Genomic DNA, 27,370 nt, shown 5'->3' on the forward strand with positions numbered 1-27,370 from the left:
AGAAAGCGAAGATGTCCGCGCGAATTTCAAACATTCTACTATTTTACTTAGCTTTTTTTTCCCGCACATATACCTCCTTGGCATTGACCACCGTACCTTGGTCAATCCCCCCGCGTGGGTATGTGCCATTTTCATATGGTGAAGAAGAAGAAGAGTGGAAGCAAATCCCCCACCATGGGTATGTGCCATTTTCATATGGTGAAGAAGAAGAAGAGTGGAAGCAAATCCCCCACCATGGGTATGTGCCGTTTTCATATGGTGAAGAAGAGTGGAAGCAAATCCCCCACCATGGGTGTGTGCCATTTTCATATGGTGAAGAAGAAGAAGAAGAGTGGAAGCAAATCCCTCACCATGGGTATGTGCCATTTTCATATGGTGAAGAAGAAGAAGAAGAGTGGAAGCAAATCCCCCACCATGGGTATGTGCCATTTTCATATGGTGAAGAAGAAGAAGAAGAGTGGAAGCAAATCCCCCACCATGGGTATGTGCCATTTTCATATGGTGAAGAAGAAGAAGAAGAGTGGAAGCAAATCCCCCACCATGGGTATGTGCCATTTTCATATGGTGAAGAAGAAGAAGAAGAGTGGAAGCAAATCCCCCACCATGGGTATGTGCCATTTTCATATGGTGAAGAAGAAGAAGAAGAGTGGAAGCAAATCCCCCACCATGGGTATGTGCCATTTTCATATGGTGAAGAAGAAGAAGAAGAGTGGAAGCAAATCCCCCACCATGGGTATGTGCCATTTTCATATGGTGAAGAAGAAGAAGAAGAGTGGAAGCAAATCCCCCACCATGGGTATGTGCCATTTTCATATGGTGAAGAAGAAGAAGAGTGGAAGCAAATCCCCCACCATGGGTATGTGCCATTTTCATATGGTGAAGAAGAAGAAGAAGAGTGGAAGCAAATCCCTCACCATGGGTATGTGCCATTTTCATATGGTGAAGAAGAAGAAGAAGAGTGGAAGCAAATCCCCCACCATGGGTATGTGCCATTTTCATATGGTGAAGAAGAGTGGAAGCAAATCCCTCACCATGGTGTGTGCCATTTTCATATGGTGAAGAAGAAGAAGAAGAGTGGAAGCAAATCCCTCACCATGGGTATGTGCCATTTTCATATGGTGAAGAAGAAGAAGAGTGGAAGCAAATCCCCCACCATGGGTATGTGCCATTTTCATATGGTGAAGAAGAGTGGAAGCAAATCCCCCACCATGGGTGTGTGCCATTTTCATATGGTGACGAAGAAAAGTGGAAGCAAATGCCCCACCATGGGTATGTGCCATCGCTTCAGAGGCAACAACAACAACAAAACTTTTCAAGAGGAGGCAAATAGGAGGAGGGAGATATCATTAGGAGGCAAACAAAACAGGCGCTTTTGATGACGCATATTATAAAATATTTCGTGAAAAAATATTACACTTCGAATATTACGTCTCAGCCAGGTCAGAAATAGGGAAGGTTCGCTTGAGTTCGCACACACTAGATGTTCGGTTGTAATCGGATACGTTGTATCGGACTGCTTTATTCTGTAGGGACTCGAGGCAGTTAGTCAGAGCTTGGAAACGAGGGTTCCAAATTAAAGAGGCATATTCTAATTCAGATCTTACGAGTGCTTTGCAATCAGTTTAGTGTTTTTCGCCAGAAGAACGCAAAGATCGACTAAGAAAACCCAACGCGCGACTAACGTATACCATACGTTGTCGATATGGACGTCCCGAGGTAGTGCGGAAGTTAGGCGCACCCGCAAACACTTCTGTTGAGGCACTTTCTTAAGGCACTTCCTGTAAAACGACCATTTGCCTGAAAGAGGCACTTTGCGAGTCGAAAAGTACATGTGCATGCTCTTTAAAATATTAACATGCATGAGCAATTCGCAGCACCTTAAAGGTAACATATCGAAGTCTTCTTGAACACCCTTGCATTTCGATGCACTTCGTATTTGGAACACATTCATCTGCAAAAGACGCACTGCTGGGGACATTTGGGAAGGCAAGTAATCAACGTAGATCCTCGCGAAACGGCTGCGCGAACTAAACATTTCATGGTTTGCAGTTCTTTGTTTCACCGTATGCTTACCTGTGCGAAAAAAAAAGATCTATCCAACTGATCATTAACGAATTTATATTTAGGGTTTTAAGTTTAAGCAGCAAGCGGCAATGAAGTACATTACTGAGTGCTTTCTAAAACTCATTAAATGCGGCATAAGTGTCTTCCCGAGCGCGTAGCTTGGGCTGACATTAACGCCGAGGGGCGTTGGCCGCAGGACCGAGACCGTGCTTTAAGATGAGTTTGTGACAGCTGACGACAGCGGATGCCCTAAATACGCCCTAGCATGGTCTCGGACGCAGCAACAAAAGCTCCCCAGCGCTAATGTCAGCCCCAGCCACGCGCTCGAACATTCGAGCTGAGCTAGCAACCGGCGGTACAGTTTAGCCACGCTTACCACTTTACCCCCATTGCGAATGCGAGTAACCTGCTCACAGCATTCAGCCGTCAGCCGCCGCGGTGGCTCAGCGGCTATGGTGCTCGGCTGCTGACCCAAAAGACGCGGGTTCGATCCCGGCCGCGGCGGCTAGAATTTCTTTGGAGGAGAAATTCTAGAGGCCCGTGTACTGTGCGATGTCAGTGCACGTTAAAGAACCCCAGGTGGTCGAAATTTCCGGAGCCCTTCACTACGGCCTCTCTCATAGCCTTAGTCGCTTTGGGACGTTAAACCCCATAAACCATAACCATTCAGCCGTCATGGTTAGGTGAGTAAACTTCCATACGGAAATACGTTGAAGTGTTCAGGCAAAACTATCAGCACACCTATCGTCCTCTGCGTATTTCCTATATTTATCTAAGAATATTCGTTTTAAGTTAAGCCGCAATAACAAACCCGCAATGCAATTTAGCCGAAGTAAGTCAAAGACCGCAACTGTGATGCAAGCTTATTTGTTCTATTTTTTTTTCCGAGTTGCCACAATGACACCTTCGCGATGGTAGACTTGGAACAACGGCAGTCAAAGGGCTTGGTACTTTTTCTGCCCTGTTTTGTTTGGCGTGCACATCATTGATCTCCAGCCGAATATAAACGACGGCAAGGGCTCAACGCGCAGAGAAAGTGTCAGAGAACGAGAGGATGGAAGCGAGGCTTCGACTAAGTGGACCATAAAACAAGGGTTCTTCTCACGGCGGGGGCCAGCGGCGCGCCACCGTCGGCGCCTGAGTTCAGGGGCCCGCCACCAGGGAACCGGCGTGGCACCGCGCGCCGCTCGAACGCGGGGGAAGCGCGCTGGCAAAGCGAGCGAGAGCCCGCAGCCGACCGAGCAGGGAGCGCCCCGGCGAAGTAGGCTGCCGCTTCGACCGGCGCGTGAGTTGCCGCACGGGACACGGCACGGGCGGCGTGCGTCTCAGCCCGCTTCGCACTCGGCCGAGAACGAAAGAAAGAGGAGCGCGCGTTGCACACCTGGACCCGCGTGGCGGGCGTCCCGCCGGACACGTTGTGTTGCTGCTCGCCACGGCGCACGGCTGCCCCGACGGCGACGGCGCGTCAAGACTCGTGCTAGCCTGTAACGGCGGCCGACCGTTACCGTGGACAGTGTCCCGCTAACAAGTTGCGGGGAGGCGGAACTGCGGACACTTTTTGGGACTCTGTGTATTGTGCGTTTCGTCCCGTAAGCCGCTTGGAAGAGGACGAGTGAACGCTTTGTCGCCGTCTCTTCTAGCGGAGTCTGCGCTTGTGTGAAGTGTTTCGATATCCTTGTGCGTAAACTACTGACCTTGTGTGCGAACTCTCTGACACTTGAACTCCGTGTGTGACCGCTGCTGCTTTGCGCAATTTCATTCGTTTCGGCCTCTCTCCGACTGTCGTCGACGGTCGACGAGTCTGCGCGGGATTTGCAGAAGCGAGCAAGTCAGGCCTACGGTAAGCTACTAGAAAGTACTGCCGCAAAATACCTGAGGGCGCGGCATGCAATTTTGCGGCACTGCGTAGCACGTGTCAAGTAATATTTATGAGGCACTACTCATAAAACTTGTGTTAGCTTTTTTCTTTTCTCATACAAGAATGTCTGAAGTTCTGACTACAGCTTGTCGAAGAAAACTGTTGACGCTTATTCACTCAGTGTTATGTTTGTCGTGCTTAGAGAAAGCAAAAAACAAAACAAAACGATAACAATGCTAGTTGCAGCATGGTGTCAAACATTAATAGTGTAATTTACACTAGTGCTCATTTATTAGTTTCTTATTCTGCAACTTTACGATTCCTATACAAAGTTCAATGACGCTTAGATGCTTTAGGGACGCAGTATTGAAACAATTCCTCCAAGTGCAACATACCGTCTATCAACACCGACAATTTAAAAAAAGAAGCTAGGACTGCTTCATCCACGATGCATAAATAGAGCCACAATAGGCTATCTCGAAGACACAGGAATGAAACAGCTTGAAGAGGTAATCTTTATTCAGACTTGGTACTAAACTGAAAGCTTAACCCCTTTTTATCGCGCGAAGTAATTTAGTCCGATCGCGATGTAACGGTTTTCCGTTCAGCGAATGGGTCCTCCTTTGAAATGCAGATTTCTTTTGTTTTTTCTTGTTTTTGCTCGTGAAATATTGCTACTTAGGGGCAGTTCAGTCTGTGCGCTGAACTGCTCACTGGCTGGCAGTGTTTCAAGCGTCGAGTAATATACTTTGAGAGTATGCAAATTTTACAAGCATGAAGAGATCAACGCATCTACTCATACTGTTAAAACGTAGGCCTGTCTTTGTCATGTCTCCTCGGGTTTGCCTTTTTTTTTTGTCTCCTGTCATCCACACAATACTACGAATAGTGTCAGGCTAAACTTTTATCTCTTCTCGCTATGTTTCCATGGTGATAAACATTTTTCTTAATGTTCTCGTTTCTAACAAGATAGCCTGGGGAAGGTAAACCTAAGTGCATTCTGATAAATACGATTAAGTGGTCCGCATTTTTCCACTGACTGAAACAACGTGATGCTTTATTGTCGCGAGTTGTATTGGACAAAGTATCTACATGGACGCTACCGTATATACTATAGTGACAGGAGGAAACGGGTGCCAGTTACACTAGAGAGTGATGCTTGAGAGGATGCAAGACGCATTTGCGCACACAATGTTTCTTTGCACAGAACTGCATTATTAAGCTCAGATTGCGCTATTTGAGCTGCGCCTTGCAATGCTAACTACCCGTCACGGCCTTACCACTTGCTCAAGTTTCCACATTTGCCGTCTTGTCTGGGATTCAGTGCTAACCATAAAAAGGATGCTATGGCGCGAAACGAGTAATAGGACCGTCTTTGTAAACATAAAAAAAAAATGTTGTGTCGACAAGCCTGGCAGACACTGCACGTTTATACAAAGAAGAGAACGCTTCGATATCCATATCCTTAGATATTCTGCATTCTACTGTTGCAAGGAACGCTTCGGATCCTGAATGCGTGTGCAGTGCGAATCTTTCATTTAAGGGACTCGAAGTCATTGTTCTGGCAAATAGAGAAATCTTTTGAACGCATCTTGGTAAATCTCTGTGTCGCATCCCGTACGCGGTTGGAACGCCCAGTATTTCGAAGCGCGTGGCTCAGATTTGGCAGGCGGTGGTGGGTGCCGGTAATAGGTGACCGCTAGAACCGTTAGCGCAACGCACAAGCCTGTAGTTACGACGAATACGATGTCTTTCGCCTTCACCGAACCAAAGCGAACCCCACTGGCCACGAGCTCGGCCTCCTCGTGGCTAGTATGGGTGGCGGAAGGTTCGTAGCGCACAGAAGAAAATGAGACATTTTCAAAGCACACGGCTACTTTTTCACCTTTAATTTGCATCTACAGCTGCTATTCTCGGCGAAATACTAGAGCTCCTCGACGGCCGCATGTACTCATGCATCGCGAGAGTTGATTTTTCATCCCTCAAGTGAGCTAAACCTGCAACTCGCCTTTGTTCCTTCGTAATGTTTCGTAAGCTTACGAAGGCGCATTTTCGTAAGCTTTACACTTTCGTAAGCTTCACGGTAGCTAACGAAAATGATTTCGCTCTATATGCTTACACCTGCGGCACTGTACAGTTGGCTTCATGCGCCTGGTAGTTTCCACTATGCTCTCCGCGGGGAAACACTGCTACGTGACCATATTTGAAAAGATGAATATGGGCTTGGCTATATCAAGAAACGCCTCATAATGTGCTGAAGAGAAACTATTGGAAAATTCTATGGGCGTTTCGACCCCTGAACAGTGAAAAGTTAAATTGTTCCAGGAGAATTTATCACTAAACCTAGCCTCCTCTGTCTACCCGCCCCACCACTTTGCGTTCCTCTGTAGGCACTCTATATTTAATAATGTTTCCCCCCCCCCCCCCGCCCCCCCTCAGCATACGGTTGACGATCACAGAACCCGTGAAACCATTCTGTGCGAAAGGCCCGTTGAATGAATGGCGCTCTTAAAGACGGGATTCAATTTGGTGCTGTCTTGTAGAGGCAAAGTTTTTGCGGTAATAAAAAAAAAAAGGGAATACGAAACAAACGCATAGAGCGCTATACGTCTCTCCGCTCTGAAAAATTACATTGTGTGCGAAGATTTCGGTTCCGTCTGAAGAGTTTTAGACCGCGCTCATTGGGCGGCGCGCCCGATAGGAATAAGACGAAGAGATTGTTTCGTGCAAGAGGTCCTGCTTTGCGTCTGCTTTTGTTTGCTCCCAGTAGGACAAATTATTTCACGAAATACTGCGCCAGCTTGACGGAAACAATTCCCGAGGACATTCGTGAATAAATCGAGCAAATACGGACCAGCGAGCTGTTCAGAGCGGCACGACAGGCGCCGTTATGACAACATATTCGTATGCCAGTTACAGATCGGGCACGCCGCTCGACGTGCATTTGCCCGCCGTACGTTCACGGAGGCGCGCAGGATTTATGGACGCTTTGTAAGAACCATTGATTGAGCGCGTGTTTGCGTGTGGTTTGCATACGTATCACTTATTGATTCATGATCGTAATCGGTAGTAGCCTCTCAAGCGTATGAGAAAGTAACCCCCTCCCCACCTCATACTCGCCATCAATGTGCGCCTTCTCCTCTTCCCTCTACATCGGTAACGATTAGTGACAACTGCGAACATAGCAGCTCGCAAACTTTAACTGAAGGTTGCTATTGTTTCCTCGGTAAACGTATACGGATTAACGATCGAGCCCCCTTTAAACACGGTTTCTACATCCGTAGGCCTCAGTTGGAATCCGCCCTCGAGCGAAATAATTATGTTGTTCGACTGATCACCTTGCTCGGTGAGGGCTGACTATCACCTTTACACGACGGTAATAAATGTTAACATGCAGTTTTTTGGTGGGCAAGCAGTCATCACAATGTGGGTCGGAGCTTTGCAATTGGCTGCTCGAAACCAGATAAAAGAGCGGGAGTGCAGATACAAACAACAAGCACAAATCAAGCTTTATGAATGTGATCAAAGAACTTCATATATTATTTGTGTTATGTTGTTTATAAATATCACGCTGCGCTACTGCAGAGGTTCATTTGCAGGCAATTCGCGTATATGATTTCTTTGGCTACATCGCCGTTATTTAGACCCTACCCTATATCCGCTACGCATCATAAAAGAAACAACACAAGCAAACGCATGCTAAACAAGGGCAGTGAATTAAAGCACAAATCAGAGGGAATTGCAACCATCTCCCTTGGCGGATCCAGACTGACCGGCAGATTGAGACGGACGGAGACACTTATCGCCTTTGTTTCGTCAGTTAGGGCATGGTTGTCGCCTGCAAGTTATAATCGCTTCTATCATTTTCTCTTCCGAAGCCGTTCTGCCGCTTCCCTTACTTCCCAAACTGATTTAATATCGCGTTATTCTCCATCAATCTTTTAACATCCTCCTGTTTATTTCAACCTTCTGAAAATATCCTAAAATTTGGCTGTTATAACAGAATTACAATCACCATCCGCGTGTGCGCCGTCATACGGCTACGAAGGAAAGCTGCCCACTTTTTTTTTAATTTTTGTAGATGGCGAGTGCTTCATAGACAGGATGAAAATCGTCAGTATCACCACACTGGGAAGTCGCTCTACCGAATAAGCTGACCAGGACGGCCAGTAGGTGACAAAACGAAGCGAATGGATCAAGAGCTCAAAGCGCGAACGATGTTCGGCGGAGATTGACTGTAGCGGAGACGTAACTGAACGACAGCTTGTCAAGCGACATCAGCAGCATGTCAATTAGAATGATTCCCTTGCTTCGAATCCACTCTACCTTGGTGGATTTCCTTAAAGCATTAGAACAACTTCGCTGTCTTTTGGAGTTGATTATTTTTGGCCTGTGCCCTACTGTCGGCTAACCACCCTGGATTGGTTTGTTGTCGCAGCAACTTCTTTGATGTGGCGATGGCCCCTGGTTCGTGCCCGTATCTAACAAATATTTCTCTAATGACAACGGTCTGGGAAAGCTGCGTAACTTTTCTTGTAGGCATATTGCGCCGCTGGAACGGATTATATCTGTAATTTTTCTCGTGTTTGGAATCCACTCGAACGTGGGTAATCCTCCAAGAACGTTGGTGAACTTGTATATTGGCTTTTCTATAAATTGATGGTTCGCTTTGCGAATATTAGCGCCTGCCTCTTATGATGCCAGTTTAAGAGCCCCAGGCCATATTTTAATGCCAAACCTTGCTTCCCTGTTTCACGTACGGCAACAGCGCATATTGCCAGCGATGCCGCGCTTCTGGGTGTTCCAATTAGAACTTAAGGATCCAGCAGTGCCCAAGAAAAGTAATGTTTCCTTTGGAAGTCATTCTCTCTTTTGTCACCCTATGCAAGTAGATTTGTCTAGCTTTCATTTCTCGTGTCAGTCACTGATGAATCTCATCTTCCGCCTTGAATTTATCCTAACAATTCGTTCACCTTGGCCACTGTATTTAGTCAAAATCAAATTATTCTTCTTCTCCATCGAGCATCCACAATCCTTACCTATTACTCATAGAAAACTTGATGCGTTTCTTGCGAGCTTCAAACGACGCCCTCGTACTTTACTGAATCACTTTGATTGTCTTACTGTTGGGTTAGTCCAATGTTAGTCGATCAACGGTAGTCTCGTCCTTACCATGGATTTATTATTATTTTTTTATCTCAGGACGGCGACCGCGTTGGCAGGCGTGAAAGTTAGCACCTTAGTGTGCTTCTCGTTTTCAAAAATCACTTCATAATTATAATGTCCATTAAGTGCATTACGTCTCGTTGCTTTGCTTTTGCGCTCGTTACTTGCTCCGTCTCAACTCGCACTGAAGCCCTTCCCATCATTTACTGTATTCCAGATTACTTGGACGCCTTTAATGCTCAGGATTAACGGTGGTAAAGGAAATTATGTCATTTTCATTATTATCAAGCAGAAAACTTTTTCTACTTCATACTGAAGCAGAACAAGCATTTTTTTCTCTAAACAGCGATCTGCAAACCTTCGCCTTCTGCCTTACGTATTTCATACAACTCATCGTAAACTGTTTCTTCTTTATTTGGAGCTTTCGCGCACCTTTCCGAGCCTATCACGAGAGGAGCGGCTAGTGGGAAACGTTGCTACTGTACCTAGGGTATCTGAGCACGAAATGTTTTTATCTCCAAATTGTTCAGTTTTCAGATAAAGCTTTGGAATAGAAGCGTATAAAATAAAGGGAAAAAAATGTTTTTTAGGGAAGAGGACGAGCGTCCCCTCTCGTTCTGGTTGGGACTGTTGCGGAGTTATAAGACTTTATGAAATATACCGAATGGCACTTCATTCATCACTGTGCCACCCTTAAGTCAGCTGGTTTTCAGTATAGCCCCCGCTTAGTTTTACCCAAGCACTGTTCCCAAATAGTTAAGGAGCGTATCTGTATCACAAGCCAGGTAATCATGCGACACATTCACCTCATGAGAGGGTAATTAGAAGAATAATGATAAGAATGAACTGGACTCATTTGGAGATCACACAAAAATTATGAGCAGTAACTTATGCACATACCTGGAAACGAAAGTATATTTACGATGCATCCTGCCAGTACTCATCTATAGGAAAAAAAAACTTGGATAATTACAAGAATACTAGAAATCAGGCCAACAACAGTGCACCAAGCGGTAGGCGTAATTACAGGCGGTAATAGTAAGTAAAGTAGTAAGCGTGTTTGTAAAAGCAAGGAGAAGCGAGTTGAGGATATTTTGGCTGCAATTTTAAAAGAAGCAAATAACATGGACAGGGAATCTGCGGTCAGCAGAGCTGAAACCTGTGGTCTTTCAGAGAGTGAGGGTGGACACCAAGGTAAGGAAGACCAGCGTGGGAAATCAGCCGAAATAACGTGGCCATTAGCATAGCCGCTAGCACTTACCAAAAATACTGTATTTTCCGGATTATAGACTGCGCAGAACATGTTTGAAAAGCTGAAAAAGCTGAAGTTATAGTGAATACGGTGTCTTCGCTCACTCCCATCCTCCTCCCTTCCCTTCCGGCGAGGTTTAGGTGTCCACCGAGATATGGGAGACAGATACATTTCCTTTCCTCAAAAACCAATTTACCGACGAGCGAGGCATAGAACCGAACGGGTGATGGCGTTCTATGGACTCCTGGAAGCGTTGCAAGACGCTGTCGCGTTCCACACTCAGAGGCGAAGCTTAACATCTTAACCACACATCAGTGACCGCACTTTAGGTCAAAAAAGTGCCCCCCTGAATTTTGACGGGTGTCCACCGAGATGTGTGAGACAGTTACTGCGTAATTTCCTTTCCTTAAATACAATTTTCATTTTCTTCATTACGGGCCATCTTTGTCTTTCTTCTTCCACTCCCACTTCCTCCCTTCCTCTACGGTGCGGTTAAGGTGTCCACCGAGATGACAGAGAATCACTGCGCCATTTCCTTTCCTCAAAAAGCGTTCAAAGGGCAAGGCATCGCTCCGAACGGGTGGTGGTGTTCCGTGGACTCCGTGGCTGCGCTCCAACACGCTGTCGCGTTCCACTCCTAAAGGCGAAGCTTAAGCGTCATTAATTAGCAGTTAATTAGTATTCAGTCACAAATCAGTAATTGACCATTAATTAGTGATTTTTCGTCACTTAGTAATTAGTACTCAATTACATGTGACGCCACCAGTGCCACAGAAGCAGTCAAAGTGGTGCGGAAAACGCTTTCGCCTCTACGCACTTTAGACAGTCAAAGTGCCCTCTGAATTTTCGATGTTGCGGAGTATGTATGGGTACCGACTATACCAGATTAAATATTTTAAGGTTGTTAGAGCCGGAAAAGCATAGCGTGGCTGTCAAAGTAAAAAAAAAATACGTTGTCCAACAACGCTTGCGACATTTTACCTCGCTAAATCACACAGCGAAACAAACTCTCATATGCAATCAGTTTGGATATGCAAGCAAATGTTGCTCGCAGTGGTTCCTTTTCAATGTTTAAATTTGTGAGCACATGTGCAAAACTCGATGGCGGCGAAGTAGCGCTTCGAACTATGGCTGCTGAAGAAGGTATCCAGGAAGTTGTTGTCAACGGCTTCACTAAAGCCGCGCTAGAAGCTGCTGCAAGAGAGGTGTCAGACTCTGAAGGCGATGAATCCACTGACGAGCCGTTCGTCGAATCCAACGTGTTTGACTTTTTTTATTCCGACAGCCACGGAGAAAGCCGTTTTGGAGGGCTTTAAAACTGACTTCGCTGAGGTTTATGAAAGGACCAGCGTTTTACTGCTTGACAATAAAAAAATTCCTTACCGTTTGTGTATTGTGTATGGATGAGAACATAAACAACTTATTTTCAGCCAAAATCTACCCCCGCGGACAGTACACCAGGTGCGGACTATTTAAGTAAGAATTTTTCATTTTAAGCCAAAATTTGCCCCTGCGCTCTATGCACCAGGTGGGGACTATAGTCCGGAAAATACAATAATTGATGGCCAATACCTATCCTGTTGCTGCTGCTGGTGCTGTTGTTGACGACGGCGACGACGACGTGGAGTCCTTCTCATGCGTTGCCGGTGTGCGCGTTGAAGATTCAGGAATATAATAGGTTGGGCATATTGAACGTGAGCGCTTTTTAGCAGCCATCTACAGATAGCCTTCCGATGTAATAGAATTTGCTCTATGCAAAGACCACGCAGGTGATCCGGTGGACGCCTTATCGTTGTATCGTTCCTCGCCCTCGCTTATTAAAATGCCGGACCATCGCGCTCGCTTGTGAGACCTGCGGTTCGGTTTTTCTCTCATCGCTTGCACGTCATATCCCCATAGGAGGAGGAGATGACTCTTTCTCACCGCTTCAGTGCTTAAAGTGTCAATGATGCTATTATGTACAGCTGCTACACGGCCAAACAGCAGGACCGGTGGACTGAAAGATATTGAAAGAGAAAAAGGTATATCGGGATGAGGTGCAAAGTACTGAGTGGATTTCGAGTGCATCTCACGTGACGCGGATACGCATGAAAAATTCGCGTTCTTTACATTCAATGATCTTAACGTCTTTCTCCAAGCGCGAAGTGTAACAAATCGAATTCGATATGTGATTACCTCTCCACTTAATAAACGATGCCCAAATCTCAATGCCATCTCAGAAGCCGCAACGATCTGCTTCTATGCGATGACAGTAACAGGCGTCTACGCTCGCCGTTCGATCTATGCACGCCGATCTACCAGCGACCTCCTGTATCGAACTGAAGAGCCCAAAAAGTAACCTGAAGACCGCATTACGGCCGCAGGAGCGTAAAATGAGCGAAGAACCGCAGCGCACGCGAGCTTCGAGATCGAACCGTGCATATCGACCAGTGACGAGAATGGTTTAGCGTCAGGCGAGTACCGAGAGTTCCTTTCTGCATTGGCGGAAAAATAGACGTAAGCGACACGCCAACGGGTGATTCGACTTGAATGAATGCCCAGTTGTGTGCTTTGTTTAACAGATTAGTGTAATGCTGCCATCCTTTCAATCCGTTCATCTCTTGAAATGCTTATATTTCTCTCTACAATCAGCCGTAGTGTGGTTCTATTGCTCACTGAGCATAGTCGACACTGGTTGAGGCGTGGGCTCCGTAGCGTTCACATAACGCGAACGCTAAGGCGTGTACCGAGGGTGTAACGCAAAGAAGTTTCTTTTGATCTGGTTAGAAAATAGACTGAGTTTGACAGCAGTAAAAAAAAAAATATCGAGGCTGTGCTACATTGCTAAAACACAGAAACATGACAACGGGACAGACGCGACGCTAACTTGCAACTCTTGTTGCGAAGTTGCAAGTTAGCGTAATTTTTTAGCCTTTCTGAGGCCTCTGTGGTCTCGGGCTGTAGCATTTCGATGACTGGGGCCAAGAATCAGCTCTACTGAGTAAGAAGCGGTCCAGTGTCCAGCCTAAGTGCAAGAGAATTTCACTTTCGCTGTGGACAGTAAAATATAAATAGGCAGTTTTCGGTGAACGCGAATATGTCTTCTTGACAGTTTTAAATAAGTATAGAGCGAACAGCGCGCGAGCGTAGTCCTGGTGCGTTCCAGGAACCCGTTGTCCTGGTTTGTGCTCTTTGGCAGTCGGCGCATTGCAAGGGGAAACAAACGCCCTCTGACACTCTTCAAAATAAATGCTTGTTTGTGTGTGTACGGACCCTCAGCCACTGCGTGGAGGCAGCGTACGTGTGTGCGCGCCATCTAATTTACACTTTCTCACTGCGCTGTTTATTCTTGCTTTTAAGGTCAACCGCAATAAAAACTGACGCCGAGATATTCGCGTCGCCTTTAGAGTGCGACTGCGCCTTCGGGGCGCGACGATGTAGACTACTTTTTTGGAAGATTTGAGCTTTTATTTAGCAGGGTTCGGCAGCTTCGACAACACGGTCTGTTTACAGCGGATACCTCATGACTCACAGTTTGGAAAGCACTACGCAAACTTTCGTACGTTAGCGCACGAGAATAAACAACGCTAGAACAAGAAAAAAAAAAAACCTGCTGCTTCGCTTCAGGGTTACTAGACATGAACTTTCCAGTGGCACTCCATTTACTCGTCTTTTCAGTTTAACTTCTGCAACGACGACCGCCCCTTTATTCATTTTTGCCCCCCGCTCGGCCGTACGCCACAAATAGCAGGAGTAGGGCTCTGCCGTAAGAATGACAGGGCCTCGAGGGACCCGGACGCACATAGAATTTTTCGCGCTCGCCGGGCGACCAACCGGCGTTCCACGGGTCATGAGCCCTTTCGCTGTCGTCGACTCGCATCCATATTCAGCACGCGTCGTGTCGCACAACAAAAGCTGCTGCTAGCGACCGCAGCTTCGCGCGCGCACTCAATCTGGAATCGCCTCGCTCTCAGTGTAATTCGTTTAAGGCGGCGACTGACGTTAGACAGACAGCGCCGCCAAGCGCACTTCGTCGGAAGGGGAAAAAAAAGGAAGGCAGAAAGGCCGGAGAGGCGATAGCAAATGCCAAGGCGAGCATAGAGGAGAGGAATAATGCCCGGAAAAGCCTCGCGTATGGTTGTGGCAAAGCAAATAACGCGTAAGGAGCCCGGGGACAAGGAGGCCTATGCGAAGGCGGCGTGGAAGTACGCCCGCTTTCACATGGACGCTCTCGAAAGCGAGGAGCGTGAGAAAGGAGCAGCGTTGTTAGGAGGCGTCGCCTGCTCTGTTTTCATAAAGTGATTTAACGAGAACCCCGATACTTTTGCACGACCGACAGGAATTTACGACGGGAAAAGAAGGACGCATACACAGTTAAGCTGCTGTGTCGCATCTCTGCTCTAATTTAATTTATTATGATTGTTTTATGCATTCTGAGAGCATTGATTTTATATATCACCACGTGAAGATGGACACCTTTGTTTGAATAGGTTCACTGTTCAGAGCTAAGGGGTGCTGTATTACGCAAAATGCTGACAGAATGGACCTATATGCGACAAAAGTGGCAAGATGCAGCCTGAGGGGTCAAGGGAGGGAAATTTCGTGCCGCGTTACTGTGCCACGGAAACAGCGCCGCAGCTCATCAGCCGGTGGTCCAAGGTGCGCCCTCTGATCCGCTCCAGTTTTAGCCCTCGCGCTGCCTCAGCGACATCGGCAGGCTCGTGGGCCGAAGCTGGCGACATCCTGGCGCCTCCGCGTCGTCAAAACACGGGACGCACTGTAAGCAGCGCGAGATAACCGAACGCCGCAGCACAACATCGCGCCGCGCCAGTGGTGCCTTCGCGCGCAGCCCTGCTGCTGGGTGTTTGTGTTTCTCTCCGCGTTGAGAGGACGGGGAGGCTGCGGGCGCGGATAAACACGCGGGCGCCCGGCGAAGACCACGCGTTCCCTACGCCGTCAGCGGCGCAGTGTTCTTCATTGACTCGACCACTTCTCGAGTTGTGCAGCCGCGTGCGTGTGTGTACAGTCGCCGGTGCGACTCTCATCGCGTAGGTGCTGACGGAAACGGATCGGGTGTTGCTGCCGCTGTCTCAGTTGTCCCACATCCGGTCGCTCGGTGCGTTCCTTTCGTCTTTCCTTTCTCCTCCCGACTCTTGCTTTCATTCTCGTCTTGCTCACACGTGATGTGCGCCGTTCTTATTGTCAGTTTGTTCTTTCTTGTTTGGTATCGGTGCTGTTACCGTCGGCTGGATTTTTTGTTACTCAAAAGGGAGCGGACGGTACTATTCCACTCCGAGAATATGGAATTCGGTAGCTTATAATTTAGAGTTAAACATTGTTACCTTTTCTTTGTGTGTGTGTGTGTGTGTGCGCGTGCGTGCGCGCGCGCGCGCGCGCGTGTGTGTGTGTGTGTGTGTGTGTGTGTGTGTGTGTGTGTGTGTGTGTGTGTGTGTGTGTGTGTGTGTGTGTGTGTGTGTGTGTGTGTGGCTCCTAAACGTAAGAACGGTTAGCGATACCGCTCTCGTTCCTTTCATTTTACTCTTTTTCCCTTATAAACAACGGTGTCTACCAAGGGGTTCTCGTCGCCGATGTGTGTATGAGAAAGCATTCGATGACAAAGAACGCGAGACGCAGAGAATAGGCGCCTCGAGCGTTGAGGAGGTGTGATTTTGTATTTAGCAGAGCTAACAGCGCGTAACTGCAGGAACGTTGAGATTTCTCCGTCCAAAAGAGCAGGAAAAGGCTGAGAATTGTGCACGTGAAGCAAAAAAAAAAAAAAACAACGCACTCGCAGACGCAGGGACACCCGTGCGTACAGTTTTACGGAAAACAATAGTCTGGTCGTGGTACCAAACAGGAGAAATAAGCGTCCCGCAGTGTCGCCAGGTGTAATCCTCACTTCTAGCTTTGGTTGTCTGGCTTTCTGATCTGATTCGCACTGTACTTTTTGCGCCACTCTGAGCAACGGGCATGGAGAAACAAAAACATTCCCAGATTATAATGCTGCACCCTCTGTAAATTGAAATTAGCCACGTGATACAAGCAAGCTCATTTGCTTATCATAATCATAAGCAAATCAGCTTATCATAATCATAACAGAGCTTATTATAGTCAGATTTAGCAGCGGAGCTGGTGTTTATTTCATTACCTGCCGTTACCATGCACCGGAACTGAGAATTGTCGCGTCATACAGGCCTCTCACTTGTACTGCGTTCTATCGCATCCAATTCGTGCGCAAGGAGATCCTGCACGTTGATAAAAGGTGATCGGAAGTGCCGTGCAGTGGGCATTTCTTATTCATGGCTCAGTTTGCGGAGGATATCTTTTGAGAGCTCCAAGGTGATCACAGCCGAATGAACCTGCCGGCAAAAACCTTTACGCTCTAGTAGTTGTGAGGCTGTCTGTGATGTCTTAATCATAAAAGACATTTAGGGAATACGTCGCGCACGTTTACACTGCTCGTGCCGTCGTTAACAAACCCTCATTTCTACCGGGCAGATCCTTATTTTTCTTCCTTACGGCTCACGTTCTCTAAAGTTTGTTTAGCTTTTCTTGCGTGCGCTTTCATTCATATCAGAGGTGTAGGGTACCCGAAATAAGTAAATAAAAAATGAAAACGTCTTCACCCCTGCTGTCTTTCCGGCGTTTCAGTTGCCTACCACGCGAGTCCGCATAGCCCCTCCGCCTCCTGGCCACTGTCCAGGAACAACAGCAAACTAAAGCGACGGCTGGAATGCGCGAGGAAGCGAGCCGCTCCCTCTCGCGTCGCTCTTGAAACTTTGTCGGGCCGCCACCGATCGAGCACCTCGGCTGAACGAGGCCGGGGACGGCGTGTGTGTCGTGCCAGCGCGCATTTGTGCCTCGTGCACGCGTGCGTGTGTGAGTGTGATTCGTCCGGAAGGAGAAAAAGACGGACAGAACGAAATGGAAAGAAACAACTAAAAAAGGCCAGCGGCGAACAGAGCAGTCAGGAGTTCCTGTATACCCTGCCATCGGGACCCCAACTCTCGCTGCGTCATGGACCCAAAACACGAGACTGCCAAAGTTGCCCTGGAAACCGGCGGTGTTGGGCTGGCCGCCGCTAGGAGAGGGGGGCTCGCCGCCGCGCTGCGAGAGGATGTGTTGATGTCCTGCTTTATAGCGGTCCAGCACGACAGGCCTTCGCACCGGCAAAGAGATAAACGGACAAAAGACCGCAGCGCCAAAATAAGCGCACTCCTTTGCAGGGAGCACGAAAAGTTGAGGGAAGAAAATAAAGGGAAGAAAGCAGATCGGGAGGGGTGGTCCGCGTGAAGCGTTCTCCGAGTGGCGAAGCGGAGGAGGAAGGCAGCATGTCGATAGAGCGCAAGACGGATGAGTTTATGTTCGCAGCTGGGCCTCCGAACGATGCCAGAACATGGTGGCGTTCTCGGCAGAACAACGATAACAGTGAGTAAAAAAAAAATCATGCGGGAAGAAATGGGGAGAGTGGCGGAAGAGAGGTGGGTGGTGAGAATGTTCGTTGTGTGGCATTGGCGAACAAGGGAGGTGGCGTATGGTCGCTCCATGTCCGAGGTTGAAGGCGAGTCGAGGCCTTCAGCGCCCCTTTGCGTGTCTCCCTACTCAGATGTTGGCGCCAATGACGTCTCTTCTTAGATTAGGGAGATGAGGATCTCGAAAGCATGCTGTCAGTACAGAGTATTGCAAAGCCAGATTGGGACTGGGGTGCGTAGTTGTGGAGTGACAGTTGGTTCCGTGCCACATTTGGAAGGGCACCGTCCGCTGTGCTTTTATGAAACCGATGCCGAATCTCACGCAACACTAGGAGGAATTTGTTCGAATAAAGAAGGAACGATCGTTTCGCCTTCTTGTATTCAGTCCCGTGGCGGTAGTTCGTAGTCGGCGGCCGAAAAGGCTGTCTTGATTAAACGTCAAATTTGCAGCCTTCGCAGATTTTCAGAGTGCTTCGCCAGTGACGTACTGCTGGAAGTGGCACGATTCTTGCACGCACAACGCTCTAACATGATCCCGATTTACGAACGGATGTTTGTACTTTATTGCGAGAACCGTTCGCCACGAACTCACACATGCGTGTGAGTGAAAACTTCGAAAAGCGGGGGCACGTTCCTTCAGGAAGATTCCCTCACAGAGCGTGTCCTGGCCTCCCGTTTCAAGGCGTCTGGGGCCCCAGAGAGGCGGCGCCACCCCTCTCAGCTTGATATTGTGCCACACCTTCCCGAGTCCCAGTATATGGTAACGTCTGATTTCTCGGCCGACGAAGCAATCGTTTGCTGCATCAAGAGTTCAGTTCTGACGATGTCCAGGTTGTGTGCATGATGAGCTCAGGGGCCTAAGAATGGGGATTAATTAGCCCAGCCTGGAGGCACTCGCGCACAACGTTCTAGGAGTGCCGTCCGCAGTCGTTCTAACGAGATGTATAGCCTTTGTCCGAAAAAATATACAGCCCAATGAGATTTCTTTTCAGCAGTGCAGTGAAGTTCTCTCAATTCCATGAAGTGTTAAGCTTCGGAGGGCTAAGGAGAACAGTTTGGCTAGTCTTCAGTAGATTTGGAGTGTTCGCGAAGCAAAAGAAGCCACAGTGATTAGTCCGGAAGCACCTCTTGGCCTGTATACTTTTGACAAACGTTGTAGTTTTCACAGCTTAGCAATCCACTGATTAATAGATTTCCAGAGATGTTAAGAAGTTTTGAGAAATAACGAACGAGGTTAAGAATTCCTTACACATTTTTCGCTAAATGCACCCATCCTGCGGCTTATCGTGAGTGCTAAATATTTTATAACGTTAAAGGACGCTTGTCCTTGCTGAGAACTTCAGAGAACTTCGTCTTGAAGGCCGGCGTCGCCAACTTATGGTATCGTAACCATTAAGGGGACGTTGGAACTTGGTCGGCCTTCAAGACGAAGTTCTCTGAAGTCTTTGGTCGCCCGGCTGTCAGACAACTCCGCGCCAAACAGCGCTTGCGTGAACGGTCGCAGCTGGTCGGCGAAAGCTTCACTGGCTATACAGAAGATGTAATCGCCCTCTGCAACCGAGTGAACACCAGCATGCCGGAAGCTGGCAAGATCAAGCAGATCTTGGACGTTATTGATGATGACGCCTTTCAAATGGTGCTGGCACGGGACTTGCGCACCGTTTCGGAAGTCATCACCCTGTACCAGAGCTTCGAGGAGCTGCGTAAGCAGAGGGTCCTGACTCGTCGGCACTCAGCTCAGGCAGGGTCACTTGCTGGGCTGACACCCGCAGCTGACAACTCCTCTCTGCTGCTGAAAGTTAGACTTTGTACGTCAGGAGGTGGCACGTCAGCTTTCTCTATTACCCAGCACCTCCACCAAATGTAAGACGGGGGTTTTATTGAAGGCACTGGGACCTCTGGAGCAGGGCGGCAACAGTCCGTGGTCAGCCAAGGCGAGCACACAGCACGCGCAGCGATGGCAATGCCGCCGCTAAAAAGAATGTTCGTCTTCGTCTTTACAAAGCTAATTAAAAAAAATTACACCAGAACTCGCGTCTTTCTACATCGGGGACATATAATCTTTTATTTCTTTTATTTTGTTTTCATTTTCTGTGAAGGAAATAGCAATGTAAACTTCGGTGGTAGCAGCCAACAATAACTGTTATTTGGAAGCGTCAGTTTCATTCATGTCAGGAATCTAAAATATTCATACTTGATTCCGAATGCTGCAATAGGTCATGCGACATTGTGATGCCTGAATAATGCGAAACCTTTCCTTCTCAGTTTCATTGAATTAAAACGGGAAGTCTTTGTGAGTGCTTGTTTGTGTGTGTGTCCCTATAGGAAATGTTCGAGCGTACGACTGGGTGTGCTGGAAAAAAACTGAATAAAAAAAAACGCGGCTTTAGCCGACAGTAGGCACTGGTGCGCACTAGCATGAGTTTTCTGATTGTACTGAGTCGCGATCAGCGAAGTAGGAGAACGTGGCTTGTTGACAGTTCGCGATCTTCTTAGCTATTGTTCGTAGACCTGTTTTAGTGAGCCAGCCACTTCAATGGAGTTGACAGGAAATAAAAATGTATTCGTTGGTGGTTCGGTACGTACTGCTTAAAAGAAGCACTTCTTACTCAGAATTGAACGCGTTATTAGTCCAAGGTGCGATTGTAGCCGCGCGGTTGCAGAGGTTCGAAATCTTCGACCGGCTATGTTATGGTGATGACACTAGGAGGAAGCAGATAAACGATTGAAGCACTTTTTATTACCAATAATTCAGTTTCAAATAGATCTCAGTTGGACGCTTAGACATGCTACAGAAGGTAGGCTATGTTAAAGATCTGTTAAATGAAACCAAATTTACAGGGTGCTATTAGTGTCGCCCCGCAGGTACACATTCTTATGAGCGTATAGCGCGAGCTATCATTCACAGATATGTGTGATATTGGGCATCTGTTTTCTGCTTCCTTGAACTTCACTTGGGTAAACTTATGCAGAATGAGCATACGAGCACAAGTTCAGCGAACTTCGAATTATTTCCTATTGATGTAAACGTGCTTGCAATATTTCTTTTATCCAAAGCGTCCGTACGATAATGTACGGTGATCTTGGCAACTGTTTGATGTATGGTGATCTTGACAACTGTTTGCTGTACGGTAATCTTTTCACGGGTAGCATGGTCGTTAAATTATTCATATGTGAAGAGGAATAGCCAGTAATTCTTTTAGGTGGCCATGTCTTTTCTCTCTCATGTCATTGGAAAACGTCGTGGGAGATGCAATGCGATCATGCGTGAAGGCCTACAAATGAATTTGCTACACAGAAATGCATTTATAGTCCAAGTGACTATATTTCCGGTGACGCATTCAGTTTTTTATGTGATTAACGGCTGACACTAGCCAATCTTTGTGTTAAAGCCTGGCAGAGGCGCAGAATTGCACTTATTTACAGATGTACGCAGCTGCCCTCAAGAAATAACACGGCTATTCAGTACCGGCCAGCTCTTTATTTTAGCAAACGGAATGATAGAGGGGTGAAGAGAGCAGTGTGAATTAAAGAACGAACTCGATAACGATATCCAAGGTGAAGTCGAGATAAAGGAACGGAGTTGCGCTGAACTTGTTATGCAGAGGATCGATAGCCGGTGGTCTTTTAGCGCGATAGCGTTAAAGGCCGCGTTCACTAGAAAATCTGGTGTCGGCGTTGTGAGCGAAAAATCACGGGCATGAATCTGGCAGGTGGTCCCCATAGAGCAACCTAGGAGGCAGGGGGGCCACCTAGGTCACGTGACCTTGCATAGTCATCACAGCCTGCTCACTGGGTAGTGAGAAAACTGCCCACCGTGGCAGGTTGGAGCTAAACTAATGATTGGTCGCTCGGGAAGAGCAACCTGGGCCGCACAAGGCCCACCGGTGGCAGCACCTGCCATCGCAGGGCAGTGGCGCATCGCTTAACCGATGCACCACTGCGCCAAGAAGGGTATGAGGACTCCCAGCGATCTATGAATGGAAAGTAGACAATGAACTTCTACATATATGGGAATTAACCCATTACGCTATAGCGTCATATTCCTTAAGGCGGAACCTTAAGGCACACCTTAAGGCACACCTTAAGGTGTGCCTTCCATTTTTTTTTTCAAGTAACAGAGTGGATAAAACTGTGAGGTTGGGCGGCAGAAGAGTGAAAATATGAGAACGAAAACTTGCTAGAATGGTGTGATCGTGTCTGGTGCAAGGGAAGAGCACTTGAAGACAAGTTAAAGATGTCTTTGTAGGGCTGGATTATGCACGAAAAAAATGCGCAGCAGAATAAAGATTTTTCGCGTAAGTAGCTTAGGATATAGTCACCACCTTTTATAACACAAAAGAGTGATGATTTTCTACTCATGTTAGTGTTCAAAACGCTTTTTTTTTTTAAGTTAGCATTCTCTCGCATTTCTGCCCACCCCCCTAGCGAACCGTCACAGCTCAAAGTATGACAATTACAACGACCTCCAAGATAATAATCACTCGCTAAGAAAGATTCGAGACTCTTAACTCCTCGTAGCAGGTCTAACCCCATACACTTCTTCCGGGCCACGACTCAAAGGCGACAGTTCATCGCAGAAACAAACAAAGAAACGAATAAACAAGCAAGTAAACAAACAAATAAACAAAGCGCGCAGGCAACAGCCAAAAAGGGCCGAGTCAACCTGGCAATTCCGGGTTTCCTGGTGGCGCTTTCCTCGTTTCAAGGTGCCGAGAGTTGTCTGAACGCTCCAGCGACCTCTGGTCTCACGGTTTTGCCAATACGGCGCCCTGCTTCCTTGCCTGCCTGCGGGTAAAACGATCGGTTTCGCCTCTGCTGCTGCAGAGGCGAAACCTCCATGAATGAAACCTCCGGCGAGAACAAGGCGCTCACCTCTTGCCCGCTCATACACCGCTGCTGCTGTGCTGAACCATACGATTCCCCCCCCCCCCCCCCCCTCCAGCCTCTCCTGCCCTCGGTGGCCCCGCTGTTGTGGCGTTCGTAGCTGCGAGGCCCCGCATGTTGTCGACGGAGCAGCGCGACCAGGCTGGCGGCACCGAGGAGGCGGCGAGAACAAGGCGCGAAACAGCCGATGGCGCCGTGTCGCGACGTAAACAAAACAAGCAGCGCGACACGGGAGCGGGGCGCCGGCTTAAACTGCCGCCGTGGCAGCGAACCTGCGCGCGGGCTGCCGTTGAGATCGCCGGGGGAGCGCCTCGCCGGATCAATAACGGTTTATCGGCTGCCGGCAGGTTTTCGGACGCCCTGGGCTCACCTACCGATCAGGGCCGCTGTTGCTGCCGCGCCTCCCGCTAAGCGAGGCGCCACGCAGTTCTTCGCGGCCTGCTGAGGAAAAGGCCGCGCTTTTTTCGTCTTAGTCCCCCACCTTCTTTGTCTTTTTCTCATGGTTCGTTGTTTATATCGCTCACTCGTACATTCTGGCATAAAGAATGCCTTGAATCGCTGAGTTACAGCGTAAGCCTTCCTGAAGTGACTGAGAAAAAAAAAAGTTGTACTCAAAAGTTTCTCACATGGAACATATCCTCTGAACACTACGTTTTTTAAGTGCTTCGCCACGCCAGCCACGTAGAAGGCAACGAGTTTAAACGTCTTCTCAGAGGCAGTTTATTTATTTAGGCTACACCATGAAAAGAAACGCTTGGGATGCCAGCACCATTTTCCCTCTCCATAACTTTACATACCGTAAAACGCCTGCTTCTGTCCTGTGTTCTTCCCTGCGCTCCGCCATCGCGCCGACGGAGCGAACAGCCAGGAGACAGTGGAGAACGAGGTGTCCATTCGAGTGCAGAGAGTGAAACTTAATCAGGAGGAGGTCTAGTTAAAAAAATTGGCGACTGTCTACAGTGAACGGGATATCCGGCAATCTCATGCAAATTTGTGCAAGTTGAGCTGGAGCGTAAAACTAAAAGGGCTCTCTATATTTAGGCAAATAACTCCGTGGCCCAGACTCGCATTCAACGCCGCACTCGCTAGCGCTGGCCGCGAGAGCCGCAAGGCCGGGAGGCGCCGCGCGGGAGAGCCGACCATTCATCAAGCGCGCGCCCCGGCAGCGGGGGAGTCCGGCGGCATGCGCGCACCTTTCGCTCGACCTGCCCGATCCCACGCGGTGCCCGCTGAGCCCGCAGCGAGCGTGGTTGCCGCCGCCGCCGTTGATGCCGCCAAGTCAAAGGTTTCCCCTAATCTCGGCCGCGCAGCTACGGCCGCGACCCCCGGCGCGCCTCTCTGTATGAACGGTCGGAAGTGAAGCAGCCGGGCGCCTCTCTCATGGCAGGGCCCACCCACGCGCAGCAGCTCGCGCAACTCGAGCCTGCCCCCCGCACCCCCTTCGTTCGTTCGTCGCGCCTCCAAAACCCCTTGCCTCAGCTCGGCGAGAAGCGCACGCAGCGGTTTAGCGTTCGTTGCCGGCGCTGCTGATCGTACAGTGACATTTGTCGAGCCGTGTGGGCTCGCTGTCATTGATCGGTCCAGTAACTCGACAGCTCTGCGTCGCTTTTAGTCTTTCCTTTCTTGTTTTTTAGTTCAGGCCGCTCAACGAAACCCTCGGGGTCAAAGGTGGCATAACGGCATGAAGGAGTCAGTGAACGTATAGAGAAAAAAAAGAGGAGACATGAGACAGATGACCTGTTTATAATCTGTTAAACATCGCCACCGCATTCAGTATGTCTGAAAGCAAAATTAAGCAGAAATACTGCGTAGGGGAGAGAAACACAGCTCGTGTGACACACCGATCTCAGTGGCGTTCGCTCAAAGCTGAAAGCAGGCATGTTCATGAAGGGTTTTTTGTTCTGCGTCATACGAAATGTACGGAGTCAGAGCTAACAGCTCCTGTCATGCTGGAATAGTTTTTAATCTGGCACTTATGAAGTTCAATGTGCGAGAGAGGTGATTTGTCCGCAGCCAAAATACGTATATATATATATATATATATATATATATATATATATATATATATATATAGGGAAGGGGATGAGGGGCTCGTTATAAATATGACAGAAGCCAACAGCCACAGAAACCCTTGGTTTCTGTGGCTGTTGGCTTCTGTCATATATATATATATATATATATACGTGCCCGAGGCAGCTATCTCGTTTATTTTTTTTCTATGGGTTTGCTACATTCCCTGCAATTCTTTTGTCACTTTTACTCTTGTTCAGTACAGACATGAGCTCCCTCAATCTTCAGTGTCCGACTTTTAGGCATTCTTTCCATCGCATTGTATTGTGCATTTGTTTTGTGGGTACAGTAAACAGAACTCAGCTTTAGTACTGAATAGGGATGCCCACCCTGCCTCTTCGAACTTTTCTTCAGGACGGTGCCTGACTGCGCTGTTTTGCATTATACGCTGTACTTTCCTCGCTTATGGATAAAAAAAAAAACGTTAGGACAATCAGCGAAGAGCCGATGATCCCCAGAAAGTTGTGCTATTTACGAAACTTCGACATGCTTCACAAACTACCACCTTCCTCTCGGCTATATGTGCTAGAGGGCCCTAAAGCAATTTGTCCGGCGTGTTAAGCAACGGCGAGGCGCGATGGCCAGCTTTCCCCAACATTTTCCTCTTAACTGTACCCCGAGCATCACGCGGCGTGCCAAACGACCCGTCCAAGGAACACTTCCAGCATTATGGTTTCCATCGTGGTCACTGTCCGTCCGCTGAGCAAGCTCAGACCTTAATGCGCGTCGCGTAGGCGCTTGACTCACGCTTTAGAGCAAGAACTCCCCCTGTTCCCATTTACCGCCCCTCCCCCCATTCCCTGGTCCACTCTCTCTCCGAATCATCCGCCCCTCAGACGACAGGGAGGCGGGGGTGGTGGGAAGACAGGAGTCAGCCTACAGCGGCGAGCCGCCGATGCACGCAAGGTCAGTTAGCAGCAGTGAGGTTTCCAATCTGTATTTGATAGCCGCCGCCGGGACCCGCGTCGTTACGCGCCTGGTTCGACGAGCAAATCGACGATGGAGGGATCCCACGGGGAGGAGGCGGAAACCGCTCGGATGCGGGCGACAACGACGACGATGGGGTGGCGGCGTCCCCCCTCTTTCTTGAGCCTTGGCCCTCGGAGCGCGTGGAGGGGCGTCCAACGCGGCGGCGGCCGCCCGGCGCCGTTCCTATTGCGCCCGCTGCCCCTAGCTGGCCGTGCGGTAATGGAAAGTGATGCCTCCGGATCTGCTGACACTGGAGACAGGAGACGCCGAGCCCACCCGCGCTCCCCTTCCCCGGCCCAGCACGGCCCTTGCCCCCGCTGCCTGGGCTGCCGGAGGAGAGCGCGGTCTGCCTTCTTCTGCGACGTTCCCCTCCTGCCGCTGCCCTTTTGTGCCTGTCGCATGTGTCTCGGGCCGTATTGTTTCGTAAAGCGGTGTCGCCGCCAACGAGTGACACGTCAGGACCCGTTGATAGGTCGGAGACCTCAGGGCTGTGTCGCGACACTCTCACGCTGGCTTTCTGCGCCCCTCTTGCCGGCGTACTCCGCGCCCGAGGAAAGTTTCCCCGGCCGCAGCTTGGCATATTGCCGGCCTTAAAGTGCGCGAGTCGGCGGTACTTGGGCGTTACGCTGGTTTGTATTTTAGCACTATCGTCTTCCCAGCTGTTAACGCTCCCCCAAAGGGAACACTGTGCGCCTTCTATACTTGTTTACTTTCTAAACTGTACGATGTCAGTTGAAAATGTCAGCATGCAAAAATTATAACAAGAAGTAAATAAAAGATACTCGGCTTTAGTCTTTTACTCCCCCCCCCTCCCCTCTTTTCAATATGCCTATATGCCTATAGATCGAAGATATCAAAACGTTTTCCTTTTTCGCCGCGCGCGCAGTTAGCATTAATCCGCACTCAAGAACAATAAAAAACATCGCATTCTCGAAATGTTCAGAAGCACTGTTTTCTCTGGTAGCTCGTTCACTTTTGTGTCGCCTTTCTGAAGCACTTATCGCTTCGCTTTATTCCTCTCAATCGCTTAAAACCACACTTAGCCTAATGACTTCCACGTTCTCCACCGTTCGCGACGCGAGCACTTCGATCTGCGTCTTTGCAGCGGTAGCTTGTTGTTTAGTGCAAGAATGACCAATCTAGCAACGGTTTACTGCCACACAGGATATCGCTTAGTCGCATAGTTTCCACTTGCACATACTATCAAGCTATTTAAACATGGCTCGGGGTCCAGACGACACCAACCTTAGCTTGAAATTAATATGAAAAAAAAAAAACCAACAATCTCTCAAAACAAGAAAAACATAACGCAATGTTTCAATCATTTTAGCGCGAGAGCGTTAGTACCTTATGTCGGAAAAATTGTCGTGTCTTGGCGATCGTTTAAAGTCTAGCAGCCGGAGCGTCCAGAGCAACTCGGGCTCCGGCAACATATAGGTGGGCCACTGTGACCTCGTGGCGTCCCAGCGGATTGTGAGCAAACAGAACACCGTGGTAGGTGGCAGTTACATTAATGGTTGACCGCGAGAGGTTGCTCGGGAAGAGCAGCCTGGTTCGCACAAGCCCCAGCGGGGGCAGCACCTGCCATCGCAGGGCAGTGGTGCATCGCTTAACCACTGCGCCAGGAGTTCTATGAGGACTCCCAGGGATCCG

General features: G+C 48.6%; 1 protein-coding gene across 5 annotated transcripts in view; it reads left to right on the forward strand.

Moving 5' to 3' along the window:
* Positions 1 to 3,293: 3,293 nt before the first annotated feature.
* Ddr (discoidin domain-containing receptor 2) overlaps positions 3,294 to 27,370 on the forward strand; it is a 608,941-nt gene continuing 584,864 nt past the window's right edge. For all 5 annotated transcript variants that reach the window (XM_089582433.1, XM_089582432.1, XM_089582436.1 and 2 more), the window contains exon 1: positions 3,294 to 3,904. The gene's annotated coding sequence lies outside the window, so the exon portion shown is untranslated. The remainder of the gene's footprint in view (positions 3,905 to 27,370) is intronic.

Source organism: Amblyomma mixtum, chromosome 3 (assembly GCF_055824585.1).
Source record: "Amblyomma mixtum isolate Tamu chromosome 3, ASM5582458v1, whole genome shotgun sequence".
NCBI lineage: Eukaryota > Metazoa > Arthropoda > Arachnida > Ixodida > Ixodidae > Amblyomma > Amblyomma mixtum.